The sequence below is a fragment of the Mus musculus genome, chromosome 2 (assembly GCF_000001635.26).
Source record: "Mus musculus strain C57BL/6J chromosome 2, GRCm38.p6 C57BL/6J".
Classification (NCBI taxonomy): Eukaryota; Metazoa; Chordata; class Mammalia; order Rodentia; family Muridae; genus Mus; species Mus musculus.
This window is the reverse complement of record NC_000068.7, coordinates 67,348,526-67,372,233: the sequence shown is the minus strand read 5'-3', so window position 1 is coordinate 67,372,233 and position 23,708 is coordinate 67,348,526. Positions and strand designations below refer to the sequence as shown.

Below are 23,708 nucleotides of genomic sequence, written 5' to 3'. Positions count from 1 at the left end.
ATGTAAAATTTCATTCTGGGCGTAACATAGAAAATTGATTTTAGTCTTTCCAAAGGAAACATTTCAAAGTCTCTGTTAGGAGAAATGTGGTTGATTCCACTGAAATATTTTTCTATATAGTGCATAAGTTACTTTTTAAAAAATAACAAATCAATAATAAATTTGCTTTAAAACTTGTCATATATATACCTTTTATTAAAGATTAAATTAAAATCGCATACTAATGAGGTACATATACTGATTTATTTTTACACAAAATTAAATATTGGCTGGATATTAGGTAATGCAAGATATAAGTGATTTTTATTTTCAAGGTTGATCTCTGTGTTATTGTTAAAACATTATAAAGTTAAAATATTCAGATTATTAAATTTACCTACATAATTTAATTGGTTTAAATACACAACTTAATTATTAAAACTGCATGATTCCAGTATTTCCTTCCACCATATTTCCTCTTCTGAGACACCACGATAATTCAAGGATCACTGAAACAGAATTTGTCAAATTATTTTATTTAATTTTCTAGTTCAATATATGCATGTGTGTCTGTGTCTGTGTGTGTGTGTGTATGTGTGCAGGTGTGTGTGTGTGTGTGTGTGTGTGTATCTGTGTGTGTGTGTAGTTCAGAGGAGGAAAATCAGTATTTTCCTCGATTGTTCTCCATCTAATTCTTTGAAAAATTGTCTCTCACTAAAGCAATCCTTTTCTCTAATTGAAAGTGAAATCTCACTGATAGATGCAGTATGCTTCTCCATTTCCTTAGCTGTAAAACATCAAGATTTCTGTTTTCTTTCTGCATTTCCAACATTAAATGGCGTAGGTGATAATGATTAATTAGTATACAAATTTTAGTATTTCCCTTCTGTATGAACGTAAAAGGCAGATTGTGTTCACTGAGGCAATCCTGTCTCTGGAGAAGCCGGACTCTTGGATTGGTACTAATCTCCTTTACCTATTAAAACCCCAATGTACTTTATCAAACCAACTAACTAATAAATAGTAGGTAAGAAGCCAATCTCATATCATTTTAATTTCCTCAATTATTAATAAGCAATTATTAAATCTTACATACAAATCGAGGTTGTTGAAATTCATCAAAAGAGTACTTGCTGATTTACCACAGGACAAATATCAGCACTGAGCAGCACACATATGTCTATAACTCCAACTATAGGAGGTCTGTTTCCTTTTCTTATCCTCGCATCTGTGGTCCCTTTCTTATTCTCTGTGGGCACTGGCACACAGATGTTACATACAGACACAGATATACACACATGCACATAAATACAAAGTAAAAATAAGTGTAGACCCATCAAAATGGTCATATCTAATATATTTTAAAATTATATTTTCCTTGGGCATAAAATGAATTTAATGCCATGTTTGCTGAGATCTTAAGTAAATTAAGATTAAATAAAAGAAATATGATCATTGAAATGCCACATTTCTCTTCAAAAATTTTTTTAGTGGATAAAAATATTGTGTTTGAAAATTCTAATTAATAGAAAAAATATTTTTCTCTAAGTTTCTGAACAAAGGATAAATTACTATTCATAAATTGTTCTTTAATACATATGTTTATTTTTATTTATTTTTCTATATCCTAGATGAAATTGCTGTGTTCCCTCCCCACTTCCTTCCAGGGATGAGGAAGCCAAATTTCCCTGTGGTCCAAGCTGACAGGTATGAGTCTCCATCTCTAGTATTCTACTTCACTGTGTGCATCACCCATTAGATTCTTACCATTGAGCCTCTGGCAGTAACTTCTTATCCCCATTCCTGGTAGTCCATCACAATATTTGTTAATTTAATGGTATCCACAAGTTGTTGCTAGCCTAAAGCAGTGCTGATGTCCTGTTTTAAGGCTGAAATTTTCTCTTCGAGGCTGCTCTCTAAAATTTATTGCTGCCTGCTGAGTGTCTACTAGCTTCATGCTATGATTTCCTTTATAGTCCATATATATATAATCTTTAGAGCTTGTCTAAATAAACATGGCCACTATTACAGCAAACAAATATCTAAAATATAACTTCTTCCTTATGCTTTCCCTGATTTCCAATTTTGTCTAAACCTGAGTCTGAGTCTTATTTTGCCTACATTGTAGTAATAGTCTCATAATTGGATTGCTGTAATTGTTCCTGAACAAACTACAATCCATTTTCAATTGGCCAGCTATGATAGCTAATCTTCCTTGTCAATTTGAGTGGATTTAGATCTCCATGGAAACTAACCTCTGGGCATGTCTATGAGGGAGTTTTTAGTCTGGGTTAATGGAAGTGAAAAGTGTCACCGAAAAAGGTAGCCAGTATCATTCAATTGGGTGGGTAGCAGAGTAAATAAGAAGAAAAAAAATTGCCTGCATTGTAGCAGTCTTCTCTCCCTGCTACCCGATGGAGGATGCACTGTGAGATGCCTCTGGCTCCTCCCACCATGCTTCCTACCCTGCTGGACTATATCCTGGAATATTCCAAATGAACCTTTCTGTCCTTAAGGTGTTTTTGTCATGTATTTAGCCACCATGAGAAGAAAAGTAACTAGCACTATAGCCAAAAACCAAAACATTGCTACTTTTCTGCTCACAATAGTTCACAGGTTCATGTTCCACTGGAAGCCAAAGAGCAGGTCTAGAGCGACCATAAGAGCTCTATGTCTCTGATACTCAGAACACATTCCTCTCTCCACACCTTGGTATTTGCTATTGTCTGTGGCTGAACCTCTCTCTCCCCAGTTGTCCACTTGACCTACCCCTTCTCAACTTTAGAAACATGTTCTTGGGTACAGGCTTGATATTTCTAGGACATGCCCTTTACATTCACCACCATCTACCAAGCTAGGCAGCTCTTAAGCCCTTTGCAATCTGCGGTCTTCTTTGTGACACTTCTGGACCACTGTTTGTGTTTTTATTCAGTTTACATCGCGCTCCTTAAATGTCAGCTGTTAAAGAGAGTGTGAATTTAGCCTTAATTTTCCAGTTTTGTTTTCGGTGTCTGGACTAACAGCTGTCTTGTAATAGCCACTGGAAAAATTGTTTGCAGGATAAATCATTCAATATAAACAACAAGAAAGAGTGATAATTACCATAATACCAGAAAAGCACACGCTTCTATAAAAATTATTTCAAGTATCAGCTTTTAACAGCAATCTGACAAAGATCACCTAAATACTATGGTAAAAATGACATAAAAATAAGCCAATAATCACAGTGACTATTATCTGGCACCACAAAGCATTTTTCTCAGTTCTCTTCCTTTTACAAATAGATGTAGATTCAATGATGATGAACAGTGAAGACCTTTCCTTCAAACTTAATTTCCAAAATTTACACTTGTAACAAACGTTCACAGAGCCCTTAACCTAAAGTCTAATAAGGTACCATGAAGAAGCAAAGAACCAGCATTTGACAGCTTCTGATAATAATTAAAGAAGAGGACAATGATCTTGCTTACTTTAAATAAAAACTTCTTTCTAGTCTCCATTTGCTTTCAGGTGAATTTGCTGCCTGTTTAATTTCTTCATCCATTTTGCAAGTGTAGTGTTTTTCTCTTTTAGAGTTTTCACTTGAATATAATTGACATCCAATGTTTACTGAAAAATTGTCATGCTGTTCAAGACAATTTATTCACTTCTCTCATTCTTTAATTTTATTTATTTTACATCTTGACCACAATTTCCTCTCCCTGCTCTTCTCCAGTCTCTCTCTCTCTCTCTCTCTCTCTCTCTCTCTCTCCTCCCTCCCTCTTTCTTTCTCTCTCTCTTTCTCTCTCTTTCTCATCTCTCTCTCTTCTCTCTTCTCTCTCCTCCCTTCCTCCTCTATTTCTCTTTAGAAAAAGTCTTGCCAGGATGGATATCCACTAGCCATGGCATATCAAGCTTGAATAAGAATAGGCACCCCTGATTCTATTAAGGGTAAACAAAGCAAACCAGTGGGAGGAAAGGGTCCCAAAGGCAGGTAACAGATTCACAGACAGCTCCTGCTCCCACTGTTATAAGTCGCCAAAAGAATCAAGCTACACAACTGTAACATATGTGCAGAGGGCATAGGTCATTCCAGTATAGTCGATAAATGTCTCCCAACAAAAACAACAACAGCAACATCATCAACAACACCTAGGGTCCAGGTAGTTTTAGCACAGAATTCTTTCAGGCTTTCAAAGAAGAGCTAATACAAATTCTTCTCAAATCATTCCATAAAGTAGAAATAGAAGGAACATTGCTAAGCTCATTCTATGAGGCCACCCTGATATGTAACTACACAAAGATTTAACAAAGAGAATTTCAGACAAATTCTCTTCATGAATATTGATAGAAAATGCTCAATAAAATATTCATAAAACATCCTAGAACACATTTAAAAAAGATCAAATACCATGTAGGTTTCATCCCTACTTGTTGGGAGATTGCTTATCCTATGAAACTCTGTCAATATATATAAACAATATAAACAAACTAAAACTAAAAACTGTGATCATCTCATTAAATGCTGAAAAAGCCTGTGACAAAATCCTAACACCTCTTTAGTTATGTACAATAAAAGAACTTATTGATAAAATTCTTGGAAAGATCAGGGATACAAGGCACATACCTAAACACAATAAAAGCAATATACAGTAAACCAATAGCGAACATCAAGTTATATGGAGAAAAACATAAAGCAATTCCATTAAAATCAGGCACAAGATAAGGATGTCTACTCTTTTATATCTATTCAATATAGTACTTGAAATTTTAGGTAAAGCAACAAGAAAACTAAAAGAGATCAAGGGGGTACAAATTGCAAAGGAAGAAGTCAACATACCACTCTTTCCAGATGACATGATAGTACACAGAAATGACCCCCAAAATTATAGTCCTATAGCTGATAAACACCTTCAGCAAAGTTGCTGGGTACAAAATAAATTTTAAAAACCTTCCTATATAAAAACAATAAACAGGCTGAGAAAGAAATCAGGGAAATGACACCTTTCATCATAGCCACAAAATATATAAAATATCTTGGTGTAACACTAACAAAGCAAGTAAAATATCTGTATGACAATTACTTCAAGTCTCTGAAGAAAGAAATTGGAGAACATATCAGAAGATGGAAATATGTCCTATGCTTATGGACTGGTATGATTAACATAGTAAACATGGCTGTCTTACCAAAAACAATCTACAGATTCAGTGCAATTCACACCAGTTCACCATGTTTCAACACAATTCTTTAAAGACCTTTAAAGATCAATACTCAGAGTCATATAGAAAAACAAACAAAAAAATCCCCAGGATAGCTAAAATAATCATGTATAATAAAAGAATTTATGGATGTATCACCATCCCTCCTTTGAAACTGTACCACAGAGCAATAGTAATAAAAATTGCATTGTATTGACATAAAAACAGGCAGGTTGATGAATGGAATAAAACTGAAGATCCAGAGGTAAATCCACACATCTATGTACATCTGTTTTTTATAAGGAAGCCAGAAATGTGCAATGGTAAAAAGAAAGCATCTTCAACAAATAGTGATTGTTTAACTGGATATCAGCCTGTAGAAGAATACAAATAGATCCATATCTATCACCCTGGACAAAACTGAAGTCCAAGTGGATCAAAGACCTCATCATACAAGTAGATGCACAGAACTTGATAGAGTAAAAGTGGAGGATAAGGCTTGAACACACTGACACAGGAGACAACTTCCTGAAAAGACAGAATACCAACAGCTCAGGCACTATGATGAGCAATTAATAAATGGGACCTCATGAAAGTGAAAAGCTTCTATGGCAGTCTATAGAATGGGAAAATATTTTTTTTACCAACTCCAAATTTGACTGAGGTGTGTCATCCAAAATATATAAATAACTCAAGAAAGTAGACGTCAGTAAACCAAATAACTCAATTAAAAATAGGGTACAGATGAAAACAGGATTCTCAAAAAAGGAACCTCTAATGGCTGAAAAAGCACTTAAAGAAATGTTCAACATTCTTAGTCATGAGGAAAGTACAAATCAAAACAACTCTGGGATTCCATCTTTATACCTGTCAGAATGGCTAAGAACAAAACCTCAAGTGACAGACAGCTCATGCTGACAAGAATGTAGGCAAGGGGAACACTCCCCTATTGCTTGTGGGAGTGCCACTTTGAAAAATCAATCTGGTGATTTCTCAATACATTGGGAACAAATCTACCTCAAGATCCAGCTATGCCACTCCTGAGTATGTAACAAAAGGATGCTGCATCATACCACAAGTATACTTATTCAACTATGTTCATAGGACCTCTATTTGTAATATCCAGAAACTGTAAACAACCTAGATGTCCTTCAACCAAAGAATGGATAAAGAATATGGTGCATTCAGACAACGGACTATTACTCAGCCATTAAAAACAATGACATCCTGAGTAAGGTAATCCAGACCCAGATCATCAAACATGGTATCTACTTACTTGTAAGCACTAGCCATAAAGTACAGGGTAACCATGTTACAGACCCAGAGAAGCTACGTAACAAGGAGATCCTAATATGGGGTGCTTGAATCTCACTGAGAAGGAGAAATAGATTAGACATTGGAGGTAATGGAGGGAGTAGGTTGTGTGGGAGAGGGTGTAGAGATGGGAACAGGAGGGATGAGCTAGAATGAGGACAGATGGAAGGAGTACTGGGAGAGACAATGGGATTGTGGGATGGGAACATCTCTAGGATGAGCTAGAAACCTAGGCAATGGACATTCTCAGGAATCTATTGGGTAACCTGAGCTAAGACTTCTATCAATAGCGAAAACTGAACCTGAACTGGCCATCTCCTGTAATCAGGCATGACTTCCGTTGGACAGATTGGGACACCAACCCTGAGGGGGGGGGGAAACTTTCTACCTACAATTTGTCCTTTCTGTATGACATGTGGGGGTAAAGGTGACACAGAAATAATGGGAGTAACCAACCAATTTGATGCCAACCCAATTTGGTTCAATTTGATACTGATGCCATGAGATGATGTCTACACCTGAAACTGCAAGGAAGGTTAGGACCAGGGACTGGATAGCCAAGAGACTCTTGACAGAACCAAACATGAATGCCAAGGAAACAAAATAGTCAGTGAAATGATTCCTAAAGATATTGTGCTACACTACACATTGGCATTTAGTCTAATTGCCATTAGCAGGAACAGAAACAGATGCAGAGACCTACAGCCAAATATGAGGCAGAGCTGGGGAATCCAGCAGAAGAGGAAGTGGAAAGGTTGCGGGAGCCAAAATGATCAAGGACAACTCAAGAAAACCTACAGAATCAACCAACCAGAGCCCACTGTGGTCTGCAGAGACTAAGATCTCACTCTAGTTCTAACTTCAAAGGTTGAAGTTAAGCTAACAAAAACATTGCTTTGATGCCAAGTAAATCACCTTAATTTCCTTGGGAAGGACACATTAACTTTTAGCTGTTACTGAAACACATAATACAGCAAAATTGTTCCTACTAATAAAACCAGGAGCTATGGTAATGAGCAACTGTTCTCTATCACTGTTCCGTACATCTGCTGCACACTCTCATGACATCATGCTCAATATGTCTTTAGGGCTACGTGGTAGGACTGCCTGCTTCTTTCCTTTTGAGAAGATGCCAGTAAATGTTGCCTGTTCTATAGAAGGGGAAGCAAACATTCATCATACATCCAAAAGGATAAGGTCTCTCTGAGTGAGAACAGAATTTTCAAATATCTTTTTTACATTATTTTGGGATTTAAATTAAAATATTAAGAATGATCAGAGAATGTGTAATTTCTCAGTCACCAAGAAGCAAAATGTCCTGGCAAACCTTTTTTTTTTTTTTTTTTTTTTTTTTTTTTTGACAACTTGTAGTCTAATTTGAAAGGTTTATTAAGTAGACATTGAGGTTTTAATGCCATGTTTCTTTCTTTGCCCTTCCTTCTTTCCTCCCAAATTTCCCTCTTCTGTCTTTCTCCTCCCTCTCTCTCTATCTGCTTCTCCTGCTCTGTTTATTCATCTCCTTAATTTTCCTGTTTTGTTTTCCTCTTGCTTTCTACACTTCTAACTTCATTATTTTAATGGCTGCCCCTCTTCGATATAGTAACAATATTGCTTTATCACTAAGCAAGCAGATTGTGTCCTATTGTGTTAGTGTTCATTGCTGTGAAAAGGCACCATGACCAAGACAGATATTATGAAATGTATTTAATTGGGACTTGCTTAGAGTTTCAGAGATTTAGAACATTTCTATCATGGAAGAGAGCATGGCAGCCTCCAGCCACACATGGTGCTACTGCAGAAGTCGAGAGTTCTACATCCTTTTTTACAAAGTTCTTTTTTACATATTGGAAGTCATGATTGGCAACACTCCATTATTCTATTTAATATTGGGTTTCTCATTAATCTATTTATCTGTTTGAGCACAGGACTTAGCTCCATTATGCATCCTCGTATCCCTTTGTCTCCAAATAGTATATTTTGTATTTTCCCTTGCTAAACTTGCTCCTTTTTATTATAGATATGTATAATACTGAACACTAATAACTGTGTTCAGTATTTCAAAATCTTCTCTGTCAAGGCTATTAATCCAAAACTTTTCAATTTAGCTTTAGATAGACTTTTTGGACAAGGGCAAAACTCAGTTACATTCTTCACCAAAATGTCACAAGAACAATCTCTAGGACACTTACTACGATTCTTCCTCTCTAAAACCTCTTGAACTGGACTGTACATTACTCTCAGCACCACTGGCTCTCCTGCTCCTAACGAGGATGACCAATTCATCCCCACTTAGAGTATTTCAACTGCTTTCCTCATCCAAAGTCCCAAAGTCCACATTCTGCCGAAAAGAAGAATGGTCAGGTCTGTTAAAATAATACCCCATTCCCTGGTACCCAGTTCTGCCTCAGTGTTTGATTGTTGTGAAGATAGCCACAGCAACTCTTTTAAAGAAAATCACTTAATTGGGGTTTGTTTTCAGTTTCAGAGGTTTAGTCCCTCACCAGTGGCAGGAAGCATGGCTGCATATAGGCAGACATGTGCCTGGAGAAGGCGCAAAGAGGTCTACATCTGGATCCATAGGCAGTAGGATTAGAGTGAGACACAACCTCTTGAGCATTTGAAGACTCAAATCCCACCCCAAGTGATAGACTTCATCCAACAAGGCTGACATACTCCAACAAGGCCACACCTCCTCCCTGTTAAGCAGTTCTACTCCCTAATCACCAAGCATTCAAGTATATGGGCCTGCAGGGACCATTCTTATTCAAACTACTACACGTATCTACTAGCTTTACAAAAACAACTAACATAATTTATACTAGGCACACAAACCCCTGTACACAAACAAGCGTGCACGCATACACACACACACACACACACACACACACACACATACATACACACACACATAAACACACACACTGGCCAGAATTTGGTGATAATTCATCTGTGACCCATTTAAAGCTGGTAATTTTTAAACTCTTCAAATGAGACGTCTGTAGAATCAAGTATAATTCAGTAATATAATATTTGATTATCATGTTCAAAGTTCTAAGTTCAGTCCTACCATGACACACAGTAAAAAGAGTCTGAGGCAATTTCTTGGACAAGACATTTAATTGTAATACTAAATATCAGAATTTAGGATATCTGATCAAATTTTCTTTTAAAATAATGAAATAAAACACAGAATATTGAAACATTGATTTATTTTTAAATTCTACATCTAAAAATATTGAAACAACAAATTTTATGAGGAAAATATCCATTACTGAACAAATGAAAGGATTCTGAATTTTTTAACTTTTTTAAAGATAAGAATATTACTAAAAGCAGATAGTTGAAAAGACTGAAAAATCCTGAATTTGGGTGTAAAGGAGACTACCCTTACCTGAATGTCTCATGCATTTCTCATGTAATCTTAAAATCCACTTTAAGGACTCAGGACACTAGACACAGAGTCATACCAGAGAAATTAACTACTTGCCCATGTTAACCTTTCTAGATGATGATGAAGCCAGATACAAATTCTGATTTAGATAGCTCTAAAGAGTTTTCTCCTCTATTACCTGTGTCTGTCTCAAATGGCAAAGTCCTCTAGAGTTTAACACATATATTCCTGAGAAAAACAGAGGTTTTTATTATCTAGTCAAATACCAACTCATACTGAGGAAAAGATGTTAACAATTCTACATTGAAGTACATAATCAAAAACTCGACTTGTTTTGACATCCAAAAATGAAGTACTAAACTAAAGATGTTTTTATTGAGGATTGTATGTATTTTCCTGATTAACAATGAGAACATTATTTACATTCAGGATTTTAAAAAAAGAAGGTGGAATTTTTAGTTAGGGTGGTGTTATTGTCAAAATAGTTCATGCTTATGAACTCCTAGAGATTTGAGTTATACATATAAAGACTTCCTTAAATTTAATGTATTATTCCTCAGTGATGCCTCTAATTCTAATAGGTTTATCATAAAGTCACTTGTTTGTAAGGGGTATGGCATATTGATGAGGTACTAATACTAAACAGGATGGAACTGGTATGGGATTACCAAGACATCAAGGTCATGACAAAATCTGAAATGAAATCAGGTGACAGGTGCAAGCAAGTAGATCAGCAGGCTGGATCTGAGTAAGTGTATGTGACAGTCTCCCAAGAAACAGCAACATCCATTTTACACAGGAATATTTGTTTTCTTAATAGCATTTTCACTAGGAAATTAAGAGTCAGATAATTATTATTGAATGTTTACAATTTTTCACATTAAAAAAAAACTGATTATCAGGGCTGAGGAGATGGTGCTTGCAAAGACTGAAATTCATTTTCCAGAACTCTCCTCAGTTGGCTCACAACTTCTCCTAATGCCAGCTTTATGCCAAAGTTCCATTCTTGCCTCTGCACAGAGGCACTGCACTTATGGGTACAATAAACACGGAACTGAAGGTAAAAATGTAAAGGTATTTAAAATTTCTGTTAAAAATGATTATACTAGGACATTTATATATTTTTATATTAACAAATCCCTTGATAGCTTTGAAATGTGAGACAGATAACAACTTAGAGATCAAAGATAAAGCATAAAAGCTAACTGGACAATTCAAAGAAACATAAAAACTGCATTAAAAATGATAACTCCAATTTAGGATGTTCAAATTAGTGATTGTTTGAAAGGTGTTTAAAATAAATTGCTATAATTATCTTAGAATCATGTCAAAATAAGTGTTTTTGCTTGCTAAGTGCATCGTGATTGTGTGAGGTTTTTTTCTTTTACTATTTTCTTGTTTTGATTTTATGAGAGAATACATCAAAGCATGCAAAATGCTTCACATAGGTTACACTTGAACAATTCTAGGATGTATTGCACATATTCTCTATGCAGAACCTGTATGGTCCCTTGTAGGCTTAGGCTAAGTCACTTGCAAATGGAACCTTCATTTCATTCTAATAGTATGTCCTCCTTGAGAGGTCACACAACTCAACTGGATTTGTTGAGTGTGTGCTACACTTCTTACACTAAGAACAGAAAAATTACATATAAGTATTTGATTGATACTACAAAACAGGTTATGTCATAAAAGGGGGTATAGTCATGCTATATCAATGGACATGAGAGTATAGGAGGATCCTGAAGCTAAGAAATGTGTCTAGGCCCATAAAAGGAGAAGGCCACTGTAATGTCAAAAAGTAGTACATTCTGCCAAGTAGAAAATGAAAGAAAGACAATTCACAAAGAGATTGCACAGTTGCTAATTGAATTTTATGTATTTCATACATATTTTATTTTATTGCATTAGTTAAACCACACTGGGAGAAATCATTGTTTTTTACTTATATTTCCTTATAAAATATTCATGCATAATGCATTATTTGAAAGGAAAAAATCATTTTCTCTGTATAGAAAAATTTGTACTTATGTATATATTCAAATATGTATAAAATGTTCCCAGTGAAAACATGATATACATACCTAGATAATAGATTTCAATGACATAACCTTTATTATATAGATTACAAATATTTTGCTCATAATTATATTGTGCTAAACAATCACAACTTAAATATAAAACTCACTAAGTCCAGTTATTGTTGCCCTTATGTGGATGGGTATGGAGCCTATCTTTGGAGCATGGAAATTCTATTAGTGGCCACATTATCATAATTTCTCTTCTCAAAAACTATCATTTATTCTCCTGTAGTAGTGTCATCTGGAGGCTTACTGCCTGTCTACCAACCTAGGCCTAGTCCTGTAAGTTTCTAGTCTCTATGCAATCTTATCTAGACCTAGAATGTTTTCAGCCTCTGAAACTTGCTACTGAGTAAGATTAAACCTTTCTTGTGCTTTCTGAACTCCAGTTTGCTGGTTCAAGTCAGCTCTTCTGGCTCAAATTTCTCTCCAAATTGACTAATCCAATCTGGATTCTCTCAATTTCTCCTGAATTGCTCTACTTGGCCTCATACCAACTTTGGCAATCTGTTCTAATCTTCTGACCCATTCTCATTCTCTGGCTCTTTCTGTCTTTATCTGTGTCTAGCTTATTCTCTCTCTGCAACTTGTCTCTCTATAACAGTCCCAGTGGAACTGCCTCCTTCCTCTTTGCCCCTTTATCACTGGGATACTCTCTTAAAGATCTTCCCTTTCCTCCTGCTTCTCTTGGGATTCTCCTGTTCTGTCAATCTTTCTCTGATTCATCACTTTGTCTGTCACTCAATTAGACATCACTTTCAAACATGGGTGCTTCCTTCTATAAACCAACTTAACTTTCATTGTTTGGGATTAAAGTCGTGTACTAAGGGCATGTCTGTATTCCAGCCAGAGGGATTAAAGGTGTGTGCGTAGGGTGAACCATACCATAACTAGAAATAAGTTTTGTTTTGTTTTTCAGAAAATAACATAATCTTCGGGTTCACAGTGTGATCAAATATTCTTCAACACCCTTCATACTGGATGGGGCTTGGATATACTCAACCACACCTATGCTGGATTTTTGGCTGGCTTGGTTTTGTAGCAGTCTTGTGGCAGTAAATACAGCTGCTATAAGTCCATGACTGCTAACCATGTCATATCCAGATTAAGAGAATTTCAGAGCAGTCTGAACATCCCTTGACTATTAAATTCTTCTTACCTCCTTAAACCTCAGTATAAGTGCAGGGGGTAGGAGAACAAGGAAAGGTAAATACAGCTTAGGGATGAGAACTCAGCACTCTGACCAGTTATCTATCCCATTTACTGTAACCCACCGGAAAAGGGGAGCTTCTTTGTCCAAGTATGAGTGTAGATCAGATCTTCAGTATAAACATTTAGACCATAATTTGTAAGCATACTTGTTTAGTAAAACAGAGGAAGGTTCTACCCTAGGGCCTACTTTCTTAGAGATATACTAAGACAAAGTTTCCATATCAGACACAGAATCCTTCATGTGAAAAAGGCATTAAATCTAATCAGAAAGTAGTTAGTTACCCCATAACATTAATGTCACTATTGCTCTAGTGGACATACATCGCCTGATATGTCTGCATTGCAGTATGCAGGGTCTTGATCTGCCTGATTATGTATAAGGCAGAAGATGTGTGGGACTCTGATTTATTTTGATATAGTGATTCACTTTCTTAGTGACATATTTTAATGTGAATTTTCACATGAGGTTAATATTTGTCCTGTTAATTCAGTATACTTCAAACTTCAAGGCACCATATAATGCCACTTTGATTCCATTTGCTTTCTTCTCTGTTACATCATTATTTCTAATTCTATCTTACTAGATAACTAAAGACTCTAAATATCAAAAGCACATAGATTTTTAAATTTAAATAAAATCTGCTGAAACATTTATCCTGAAATTTTCTATATATGCAGACTACTGCATTTCTATAAGCCTTGGTTACAAGTTGAGCAAAGTAAGAGAGCCTACATATCTCACGAGGTTAATATGAACATTCAGTAAAATTTAATCTGCACAAATACGGAATACAATGATATAGACACCATAAGCATCTATGAATGCTACCATATAGTATTTATTTACTATTTTTGAATCAATCTAACAAAAATGCATCATGATGAACTTGTTGCATCAAAGATAATTTCACCTATTATGTTAACCATAGAGCAGCTTTGCATGAATTCAATATGAATAGCAAAGGTAAACATTCTGTCAGTTCAATTATTACCTTTTCCCAATAAAACACAAGAACACACAAAAATATAAGAATGTCTCTTTTTATTGATTGCTTAAAAAATAGCTATTTGGGTTCCTCTGGTCATTTTAAATAACAATATATTTAATTGCTAATTTTAAATTAAATTTAGTCATTAAATGGGTAATTTGTGAAAGATTACGATTTATATTTCAGACACAGAAGCTAACAGCTTCTGGGACAGGCAGGAGCCACAGAGCTTCTGAGGTAGCACCGTTTTCGGGCTCTAGACATCTGGCCACCTTACCGGCCAGAGGACAGGTGTCCACCCAGCCCCGAGGCTTTTGCATCAGGATCTGCGGGAGGCATCTTGGTTCCAGGACTCCACCAAAAAGTAGTCTGCACAGGTGAGAGTGTGCATACAGAAGCTAACAGCTTCTGGGACAGGACAAAGCAACACAGCTTCTGGGAAAGGTCTTGTTTTGGGCCTTCATCTTGGACCAGAAGGGGGGTCCGAACGCCAGATATCTGTGCACCTTCCCTGTAAGAGGAGAGCTTGCCTGCAGAGAGTGCTCTGACCACTGAAACTCAGAGGAGAGAGCAAGTCTCCCAGGACTGCTGATAGAGGGTAACAGAATCACCAGAGGAACAATCTCTAAACAGGGACAACTATAACAACTAACTCCAGAGATTACCAGATGGCGAAAGGTAAACAAAAGAATCTAACTAACATAAACCAAGACGAATCACCATCATCAGAACCCAGCACTCCCACTTCACCCAGTCCAGGGCACCCCAACACACCCGAAAAGCTAGACCCGGATTTAAAAGCATATTTCATGATGAAGGTAGAGGACATCAAGAAGAACTTTAATAACTCAATTAAAGAAATACAGGAGAACACTGCTAAACACGTAGAAGATATTAAAGAGGAAGCACAAAAATCCCTTAAAGAATTGCAGGAAAACACAACCAAACAGGTGATGGAATTCAATAAAACCATCCAAGACCTAAAAAGGGAAGTAGACACAATAAAAAAAAAACCCAAAGTGAGACAATGCTGGAGATAGAAACCCTAGAAAAGAAATCTGGAAACATAGATGCGAACATCAGCAACAGAATACAAGAGAAGGAAGAGAGAATCTCAGGTGCAGAAGATTCCATAGAGAACATCGGCACAACAATCAAAGAAAATGGAAAATGCAAAAAGAACCTAACTCAAAACATCCAGGAAATCCAGGACACAATGAGAAGACCAAACCTACAGATAATAGGAGTAGATGAGAATGAAGATTTTTCAACTCAAAGGACCAGCAAATATCTTCACAAAAATTATAGAAGAATACTTCCCAAACCTAAAGAAAGAGATGCCCATGAACAAGAAGCCAACAGATCTCCAAATAGACTGGACCAGAAAAGAAATTCCTCCCGACACATAATAATCAGAACAACAAATGCACTAAATAAAGATAGAATACTAAAAGCAGTAAGGGAAAAAGGTCAAGTAACATATAAAGGCAAGCCTATCAGAATTACACCAGATTTTTCACCAGAGATTATGAAAGCCAGAAGAGCCTGGACAGATGTTATACAGACACTAAGAGAACACAAATTCCAGCCCAGGCTACTATAACCAGCCAAACTCTCAATTACCATAGATGGAGAACCAAAGTATTCCACAACAAAACCAAATTCACACATTATCTTTCCACGAATCCATTCCTTCAAAGGATAATAACAGAAAACAACCAATACAAGGACGGAAACCACATCCTAGAAAAAGCAATAAGGTAATCCCTCAAGAAACCTAAAAGAAGACAGCCACAAGAACAACAACTTTAACAACAAAAATAACGGGAAGCAACAATTACCTTTCCTTAATATCTCTTAATATCAATGGGCTCAACTCCCCAATAAAAAGACATAGACTAACAGACTGGCTACACAAACAAGACCCAACATTTTGCTGCTTACAGGAAACTCATCTCAGAGAAAAAGATAGACACTACCTCAGAATGAAAGGCTGGAAAACAATTTTCCAAGCAAATGGTCTGAAGAAACAAGCTGGAGTAGCCATTCTAATATCTAATAAAATCAACTACCAACCCAAAGTCATCAAAAAAGACAAAGAGGGGCACTTCATACTCATCAAAGATAAAATCCTCCAAGAGGAACTATCAATTCTGAATATCTATGCTCCAAATACAAGGGCAGCCACAATCATTAAAGAAACTTTAGTAAAGCTCAAAGCACACATTGCACCTCACACAATAATAGTGGGAGACTTCAACACACCACTTTCACCAATGGACAGATCATGGAAACAGAAACTAAACAGGGACACAATGAAACTAACAGAAGTTATGAAACAAATGGATCTGACAGATATTTACAGAACATTTTATCCTAAAACAAATGGATATACCTTCTTCTCAGCGCCTCATGGTACCTTCTCCAAAATTGACGACATAATTGTTCACAAAACAAGCCTCAACATATACACAAATATTGAAATTGTCCCATGCATCCTATCAGATCACCATGGACTAAGGCTGATCTTCAATAACAAAATAAATAATAGAAAGCCTACATTCACATGGAAACTGAACAACACTCTTCTCAATGATACCTTGATCAAGGAAGGAATAATAAAGAAATTAAGGACTTTTTGGAGTTTAATGAAAATGAAGCCAAAACATACCCAAAATTATGAATCACAATGAAAGCATTTGTGAGAGGAAAACTCATAGCTCTGAGTTCCTCCAAAAAGAAACTAGAAAGAGCACACATTAGCAGCTTGACAACACACCTAAAAGCTCTAGAACAAAAGGAAGCAAATTCACCCAAGAGGAGTAGATGGCAGGAAATAATCAAACTCAGGATCAAAATCAACCAAGTGGAAACAAGAAGAACTATTCAAATAATCAACAAATCGAGGAGCTGGTTCTTTGAGAAAATCAACAAGACAGATAAACCCTTATCCAGACTCACTAAAGGGCACAGGGAAAGCATTCTAAAGAACAAAATCAGAAATGAAAATGGAGACATAACAACAGATCCTGAAGAAATCCAAAACACCATCAGATCCTTCTACTGAAGGCTATACTCAACAAAACTGGAGAACCTGGATGAAATTGACAAGTTTCTAGGCAGATAACAGGTACCAAAGTTAAACAAGATCAGGTTAATGATCTAAACAGTCCTATATCCCCTAAAGAAATAGAAGCAGTCATTAATAGTCTCCCAACCAAAAAAAGCCCAGGACCAGATGGGTTTAGTGCAGAGTTCTATAAGACCTTCAAAGAAGATCTAATCCCAGTTCTTCACAAACTATTCTACAAAATAGACACAGAAGGTACTCTATCCAACTCATTCTATGAAGTCACAATTACTCTGATACCTAAACCACAAAAAGACCCAACAAAGATAGAGAACTTCAGACCAATTTCCCTTATGAATATAGATGCAAAAATCCTCAATAAAGTTCTAGCTAACCAAATACAAGGACACATCAAAACAAAAATCCATCATGACCAAGTAGGTTTCATCCCAGGGATGCAGGGATGGTTCAATATACAGAAACCTTCCACGTAATCCAGTATATAAACAAACTCAAAAACAAAAACCACATGATCATCTCCTTAGATGCGGAAAAAGCATTTGACAAAATCCAACACCCATTCATGATAAAAGTCTTGGAAAGATCAGGAATTCAAGGCCCATACCTAACCAGGATAAAAGCAATCTACAGCAAACCATTAGCCAACATCAAAGTAAATGCTGAGAAGATGGAAGCAATCCCACTAAAATCAGGGACTAGACAAGGCAATCCACTCTCTCCCTACCTGTTCAACATTGTACTTGAAGTACTAGCCAGAGCACTTCGACAACAAAAGGAGATCAAGGGGATACAAATTGGAAAGGAAGAAGTCAAAATATCACTTTTTGCAGATGATATGATAGTATATATAAGTGATCCTAAAAATTCAAGCAGAGAACTCCTAAGCCTGATAAACAGCTTCAATGAAGTAGCTGGATATAAAATTAACTCAAACAAGTCAATGGCCTTTCTGTACACAAAGGATAAACAGGCTGAGAAAGAAATTAGGGAAACAACACCCTTCTCAATAGTCACAAATAATACAAAATACCTTGGTGTGACTCTAACTAAGGAAGTGAAAGATCTGTATGATAAGGACTTCAAGTCTCTGAAGAAAGAAATTAAAGAAGATCTCAGAAAATGGAAAGATCTCCCATGCTCATGGATTGGCAGGATCAACATTGTAAAAATGGCTATCTTGCCAAAAGCAATCTACACATTCAATGCAATCCCCATTAAAATTCCAACTCAATTCTTCAACGAATTAGAAAGGGCAATCTGCAAATTCATCTGGAATAACAAAAAACCTAGGATAGAAAAACTTTTCTCAAGGATAAAAGAACCTCTGGTGGAATCACCATGCCTGACCTAAAGCTGTACTACAGAGCAATTGTTATAAAAACTGCATGGTACTGCTATAGTGACAGACAAGTAGACCAATGGAACAGAATTGAAGACCCAGAGATGAACCCACACACCTATGGTCATTTGATCTTTGATAAGGGAGCTAAAACCATCCAGTGGAAGAAAGACAGCATTTTCAACAAATGTTGCTGGCACAACTGGAGGTTATCATGTACAAGAATGCAAATTGATCCATTCCTATCTCCTTGCACTAAGGTCAAATCTAAGTGGATTAAGGAACTCTACATAAAACCATAGACACTGAAACTTATAGAGGAGAAAGTAGGGAAACGCCTCGAAGATATGAGTACAGGGGAAAAGTTCATGAATAGAACAGCAATGGCTTGTGCAGTAAGATTGAGAATTCATAAATGGGACCTCATAAAGTTGCATAGCTTCTGCAAGGAAAAAGACACAGTCAACAAGACAAAAAGACCACCAACAGATTGGGAAAGGATCTTTACCTCTCCTAAATCAGATATTGGACTAATATCCAATATATATATATATAATGAACTCATGAAGATGGGCTCCAGAAAAATCAAATAACCCCAATAAAAATGGGGCTCAGAGCTGAACAAATAATTCTCACCTGAGGAATACCAAATGGCAGAGAAGCACCTGAAAAAATGTTCAACATCCTTAATCATCAGGGAAATGCAAATCTAAACAACCCTGAGATTCCACCTCACACCAGTCAAAATGGCTAAGACCAAAAATTCAGGTGACAGCAGATGCTGGGGAGGATGTGGAGAAAGAGGAACACTCCTCCATTGTTGGTGGGATTGCAGGCTTGTACAACTATTCTGGAAATCAGTCTGGCGGTTCTTCAGAAAATTGGACATAGTACTACTGGAGGATTGAGCAATACCTCTTCTGGGCATATATCCAAAAGATGTCCCAACTGGTAAGAAGGACACATGCTCCACTATGTTCATAGCAGCCTTATTTATAATAGCCAGAAGCTGGAAAGAACCCAGATGCCCCTCAACAGAGGAATAAATACAGAAAATATGGTACATTTACAGAATGGAGTACTACTCAGCTCTTAAAAAGAATGAATTTATGAAATTCCTAGGTAAATGGATGGACCTGAAGGGCATCATCCTGAGTGAGGTACCGAATCACAAAGGAACTTACACAATATGTACTTACTGATAAGTGGATATTAGCCCAGAAACTTAGGATACCCAAGATATAAGATACAATTTGCTAAACGCATGAAACTCAAGAAGAACAAAGACCAAAGTGTGGACACGTTGCCCCTTCTTAGAATTGGAAACAATCACCCATGGAAGCAATTCCAGAGACAAAGTTTGGAGCTGAGACAAAAGGATGGACCATCTAGAGACTGCCATATCCAGGGATCCATCCCATAATTAGCCTCCAAACGATGACACCATAGCATACACTAGCAAGCGTTTGCTGAAAGGACCCTGATATAGCTGTCTCTTGTGAGACTAGGCTGGGGCCTAGCAAACACATAAGTGGATGCTCACAGTCAGCTGTTGGATGGATCACAGGGCCCCCAATGGAGGAGCTAGAGAAAGTACCCAAGGAGCTAAAGGGATCTGCAACCCTATAGGTAGAACAAAATTATGAACTAACCAGTACCCCGGAGCTCTTGACTCTAGCTGCATATGTATCAAAAGATGGCCTAGTTGGCCATCACTGGAAAAAGAGGCCCATTGGACTTGCAAACTTCATATGCTCCAGTACGGGGGAATGCCAGGGCCAAAAAGTTGGAGTGGGTGTGTAGGGGAGTGGGGGGTAGGGTATGGGGGACTTTTGGGATAGCATTGGAAATGTAAATGAGGAAAATACCTAATAAAAATATTTAAAAAAAAAGATTTCTATTGCAGTAGCTTTCTCATAGACTTAAATTCGTTTAGATGTGGGATTAGTGCTCATATTGTCCTATGTGGCTAACCCAAAGTTTGGAGAGCTCTGAATTTGATGCTTTTCCCTGGGAAAAATCTAACTAATAAAAGACTTATCTGGAACTTAACTTTCCTGGATTAGGAGGTCACAAACAGAAAGGGCAGAGGGTTCCAAAACACTAAGCATGGGATATTCCACTGAGATCATCAAATATTTATTGAGTTTTTGCTATTTGTAGAGCCCTGAGCTATGAGACATGGGGAATTTAAATCCAAGCAAAGCTCAGTCCTTAATATCAAGGAGCATATTATAGAAGACGTGTGTTATCAGATCTCACTTCATAGAGCAGAGAGTTAGGATAAAGGAGCTTTAGGAGGGACCCTGAGAGAATATTTCTAGTGTTCAGAAGGTTAAGATGGAATCTAAGTACATTCTGACTCATATTTAAGGTCTGCATAGAACATAGACTGAGGGCAAATTGGGGGAATTTATACTCATGAAACTTTCTTTAAATATTGAACTATCCTAATGAACTCAGACTTCAGTGATGCATAGAGGATCCTGAACAGAAACAGCACTTGACTAGGAAAGTCAAGAAAGTGAAATAAAATACATAGTCCAGCTATTTGATGCAATTGGAAAGTTGCATAAGCAATGACAGAAAAGGAATTAAATGGCAAAAGGAACCTAACAATGAGAATTGGTCTATGTAAGCTTACTCTGGAGGGTATCCTGAGAATCTGCATCAAAGTGGGGCTGAGGGTGTGTGTGTGTGTGTGTGTGTGTGTGTGTGTGTGTGTGTGTGATCACAGACCCATGTTGAGGGGCAATTTTCCCCTCAGAAATTCCCCCAAATATCAAAGATACAACAAACAATGGACATGAGATTAAAGGTCTGTGCAGGGGTTCCCTGGAAAACAGAAAAAAATAAAACCTGGAATTCTGATAAAACAAAGACAAAAATGCTGGATTTAGAAAAGATCTGGAGGTTGTATCACACATTTGATTTAAGACACTGGATAGAGGGCAAGGGTTAAAGAAAAGACATTCTAGGTAGAGACACCTATTAAGATGTGTATTAAGTACTTTAAACAACATAGAGAGGATTAATAAATTGTACTATTGGAAATTGAAAACTACATAATACAACTTGAGAAAGCCTAGAAGTAGGGCACTTGCACGGCATCCAAGAGGTCTGGGATTTGATTCACAGCACTATAAAAGTAAACAGTTTACGGAACAAAGTATAATGGGTCGAAGACAAATGTACTAAAAGACTTACCAGAGAAATTGCAGAGAAAATGGATCAAGAAAATGGACAGAAAAAAAAAGAAAAAGAAAAGAAAATGGACAGCAGCAAGCTTTGGGAACTAGAAGCTGAACTTAGTTTAGAAATTTAGAAGAGATATTAAGGAAAAGTTGAGGAACACCCCTCCATTGCTGGTAGGACTGCGAGCTGGTACAACCACTCTGGAAATCAGTTTGGCGGATCCTCAGGAAATTGGAAAATGTTCTACCAGAAGATCTAACAATACCACTCCTGGGCATATACCCAGAAGATGTTCCAACTGATAATAAGGACACATGCTCCACTATGTTCATAGCAGCCTTATTTATAATAGCCAGAAGCTGGGAAGAACCCAGATGTCCTTTAACAAAGGAATGGATACAGAAAATGTGGTACATTTACAATGGAGTACTAACTCAGCAATTAAAAACAATGTATTTAAGAAAATCTTAGAAAAATGGGTGCATCTGGAAGATATCATCTTGAGTGAGGTAACCCAGTCACAAAAGAACACACATGATATGCACTCACTGATAAGCCCATGATATTAGCCCAGAAGCTCAGAATTCTCTTTAGAAGGGGGAACAAAATAACCATGGAAGTAATTACAAAAATAAAGTTTGGAGCAGAGCCTGAAGACCATCCAGTGACTGCCCCACTTGGGGATTGATCCCATAAACAACCACCAAACCCAGACACTTTTGTGGATGCCAACGAGAGCCTGTTGACAGGAGCCTAATATAGCTGTCTCCTGGGAGGCTATGTCAGTTTCTGGCAAATACAGAAGTGGCTGCTCATAATCATCCATTGGACAAAGCACAAGGTCTCCAATGAAGGAGCTAGAGAAAGTACCCAAGGAGTTGAAGGGGTCTGAAGCCCCATAGCAGGAACATCAATATCAACTAATCAGCACTCTTAGAGCTCCTTGGAACTTTAATACCAATCAAAGAAAACACATCGTGGAACTTGTGACTGTGGCTGTATATGTAGCAGAGGATGCTAGTTGGTCATTAATAGGAGGAGAGACCCTTGGTCCTGTGAAGGCTCTATGCCCCAGTGTAGGGGAATGCCAGGACTAGGAATGGGAGTGGGTGGGTTGGGGAGCAGGGGGAGGGGATAGGAGATTTTCGGAGGGGAAACTAGGAAATGGAATAGCATTTGAAATGTAAATAAAGAAAATATCTAATAAAAAATTACTTAATGCAGTCTCTGGAACATTGTAAGGGCACAGTGGGGGAAAAAGGGGAAATTTAGAAGAGCAAATTAATATAGAATTCAGGGACTCTTAAAAACATTGCTCAAATCTTTAGATAACTTATGATATGTAATAAATAAAATTAAAACATGCAGTGAGGAAAAGCAATTCCTACAGAATTAGCTGCTTTGGATGTTGACATGGTCTTGAAAACACACACATACACAATACACAACCACACACACACATACACATACACACACACATACACAACCACACACACATACACACACACACATACACAACCACACACACATACACACACACACATACACAACCACACACACATACACACACACACATACACAACCACACACACACACATACACACACACATACACAACCACACACACAACCACACACACACATACATACACACATACACACACACACACACACACACACACACACACACACACACACACACACACACACACACTCCTAAATGCACATACAAAATTATGATGGTAGAAGGAAGCAGTAACATAATAGAGCTATGGACAAAATAGAAAGTTATTTTATTTTCTTTTGAGACAGTCCAGTAGCTTTAGTTTAAAAGTAATCTTGCCTCAATTTCCCAAAGGCTGGGATTACAGGTGTGTACTACCAAACTCAGCTAAAAATGAAAAAAAAGTAGAGACAAAGGTGATAGGATATAAAATAGAA

At 37.0% G+C, this 23,708-nt stretch overlaps 1 long non-coding RNA gene across 1 annotated transcript in view; it reads left to right on the top strand.

Annotated features, from left to right (window-relative positions):
* Gm13599 overlaps positions 1-23,708 on the top strand; it is a 90,066-nt gene that overhangs the window by 27,469 nt on the left and 38,889 nt on the right. The window contains exon 2 of the long non-coding RNA XR_374609.1: positions 1,611-1,686. This is a non-coding gene — a long non-coding RNA (predicted gene 13599). The remainder of the gene's footprint in view (positions 1-1,610; positions 1,687-23,708) is intronic.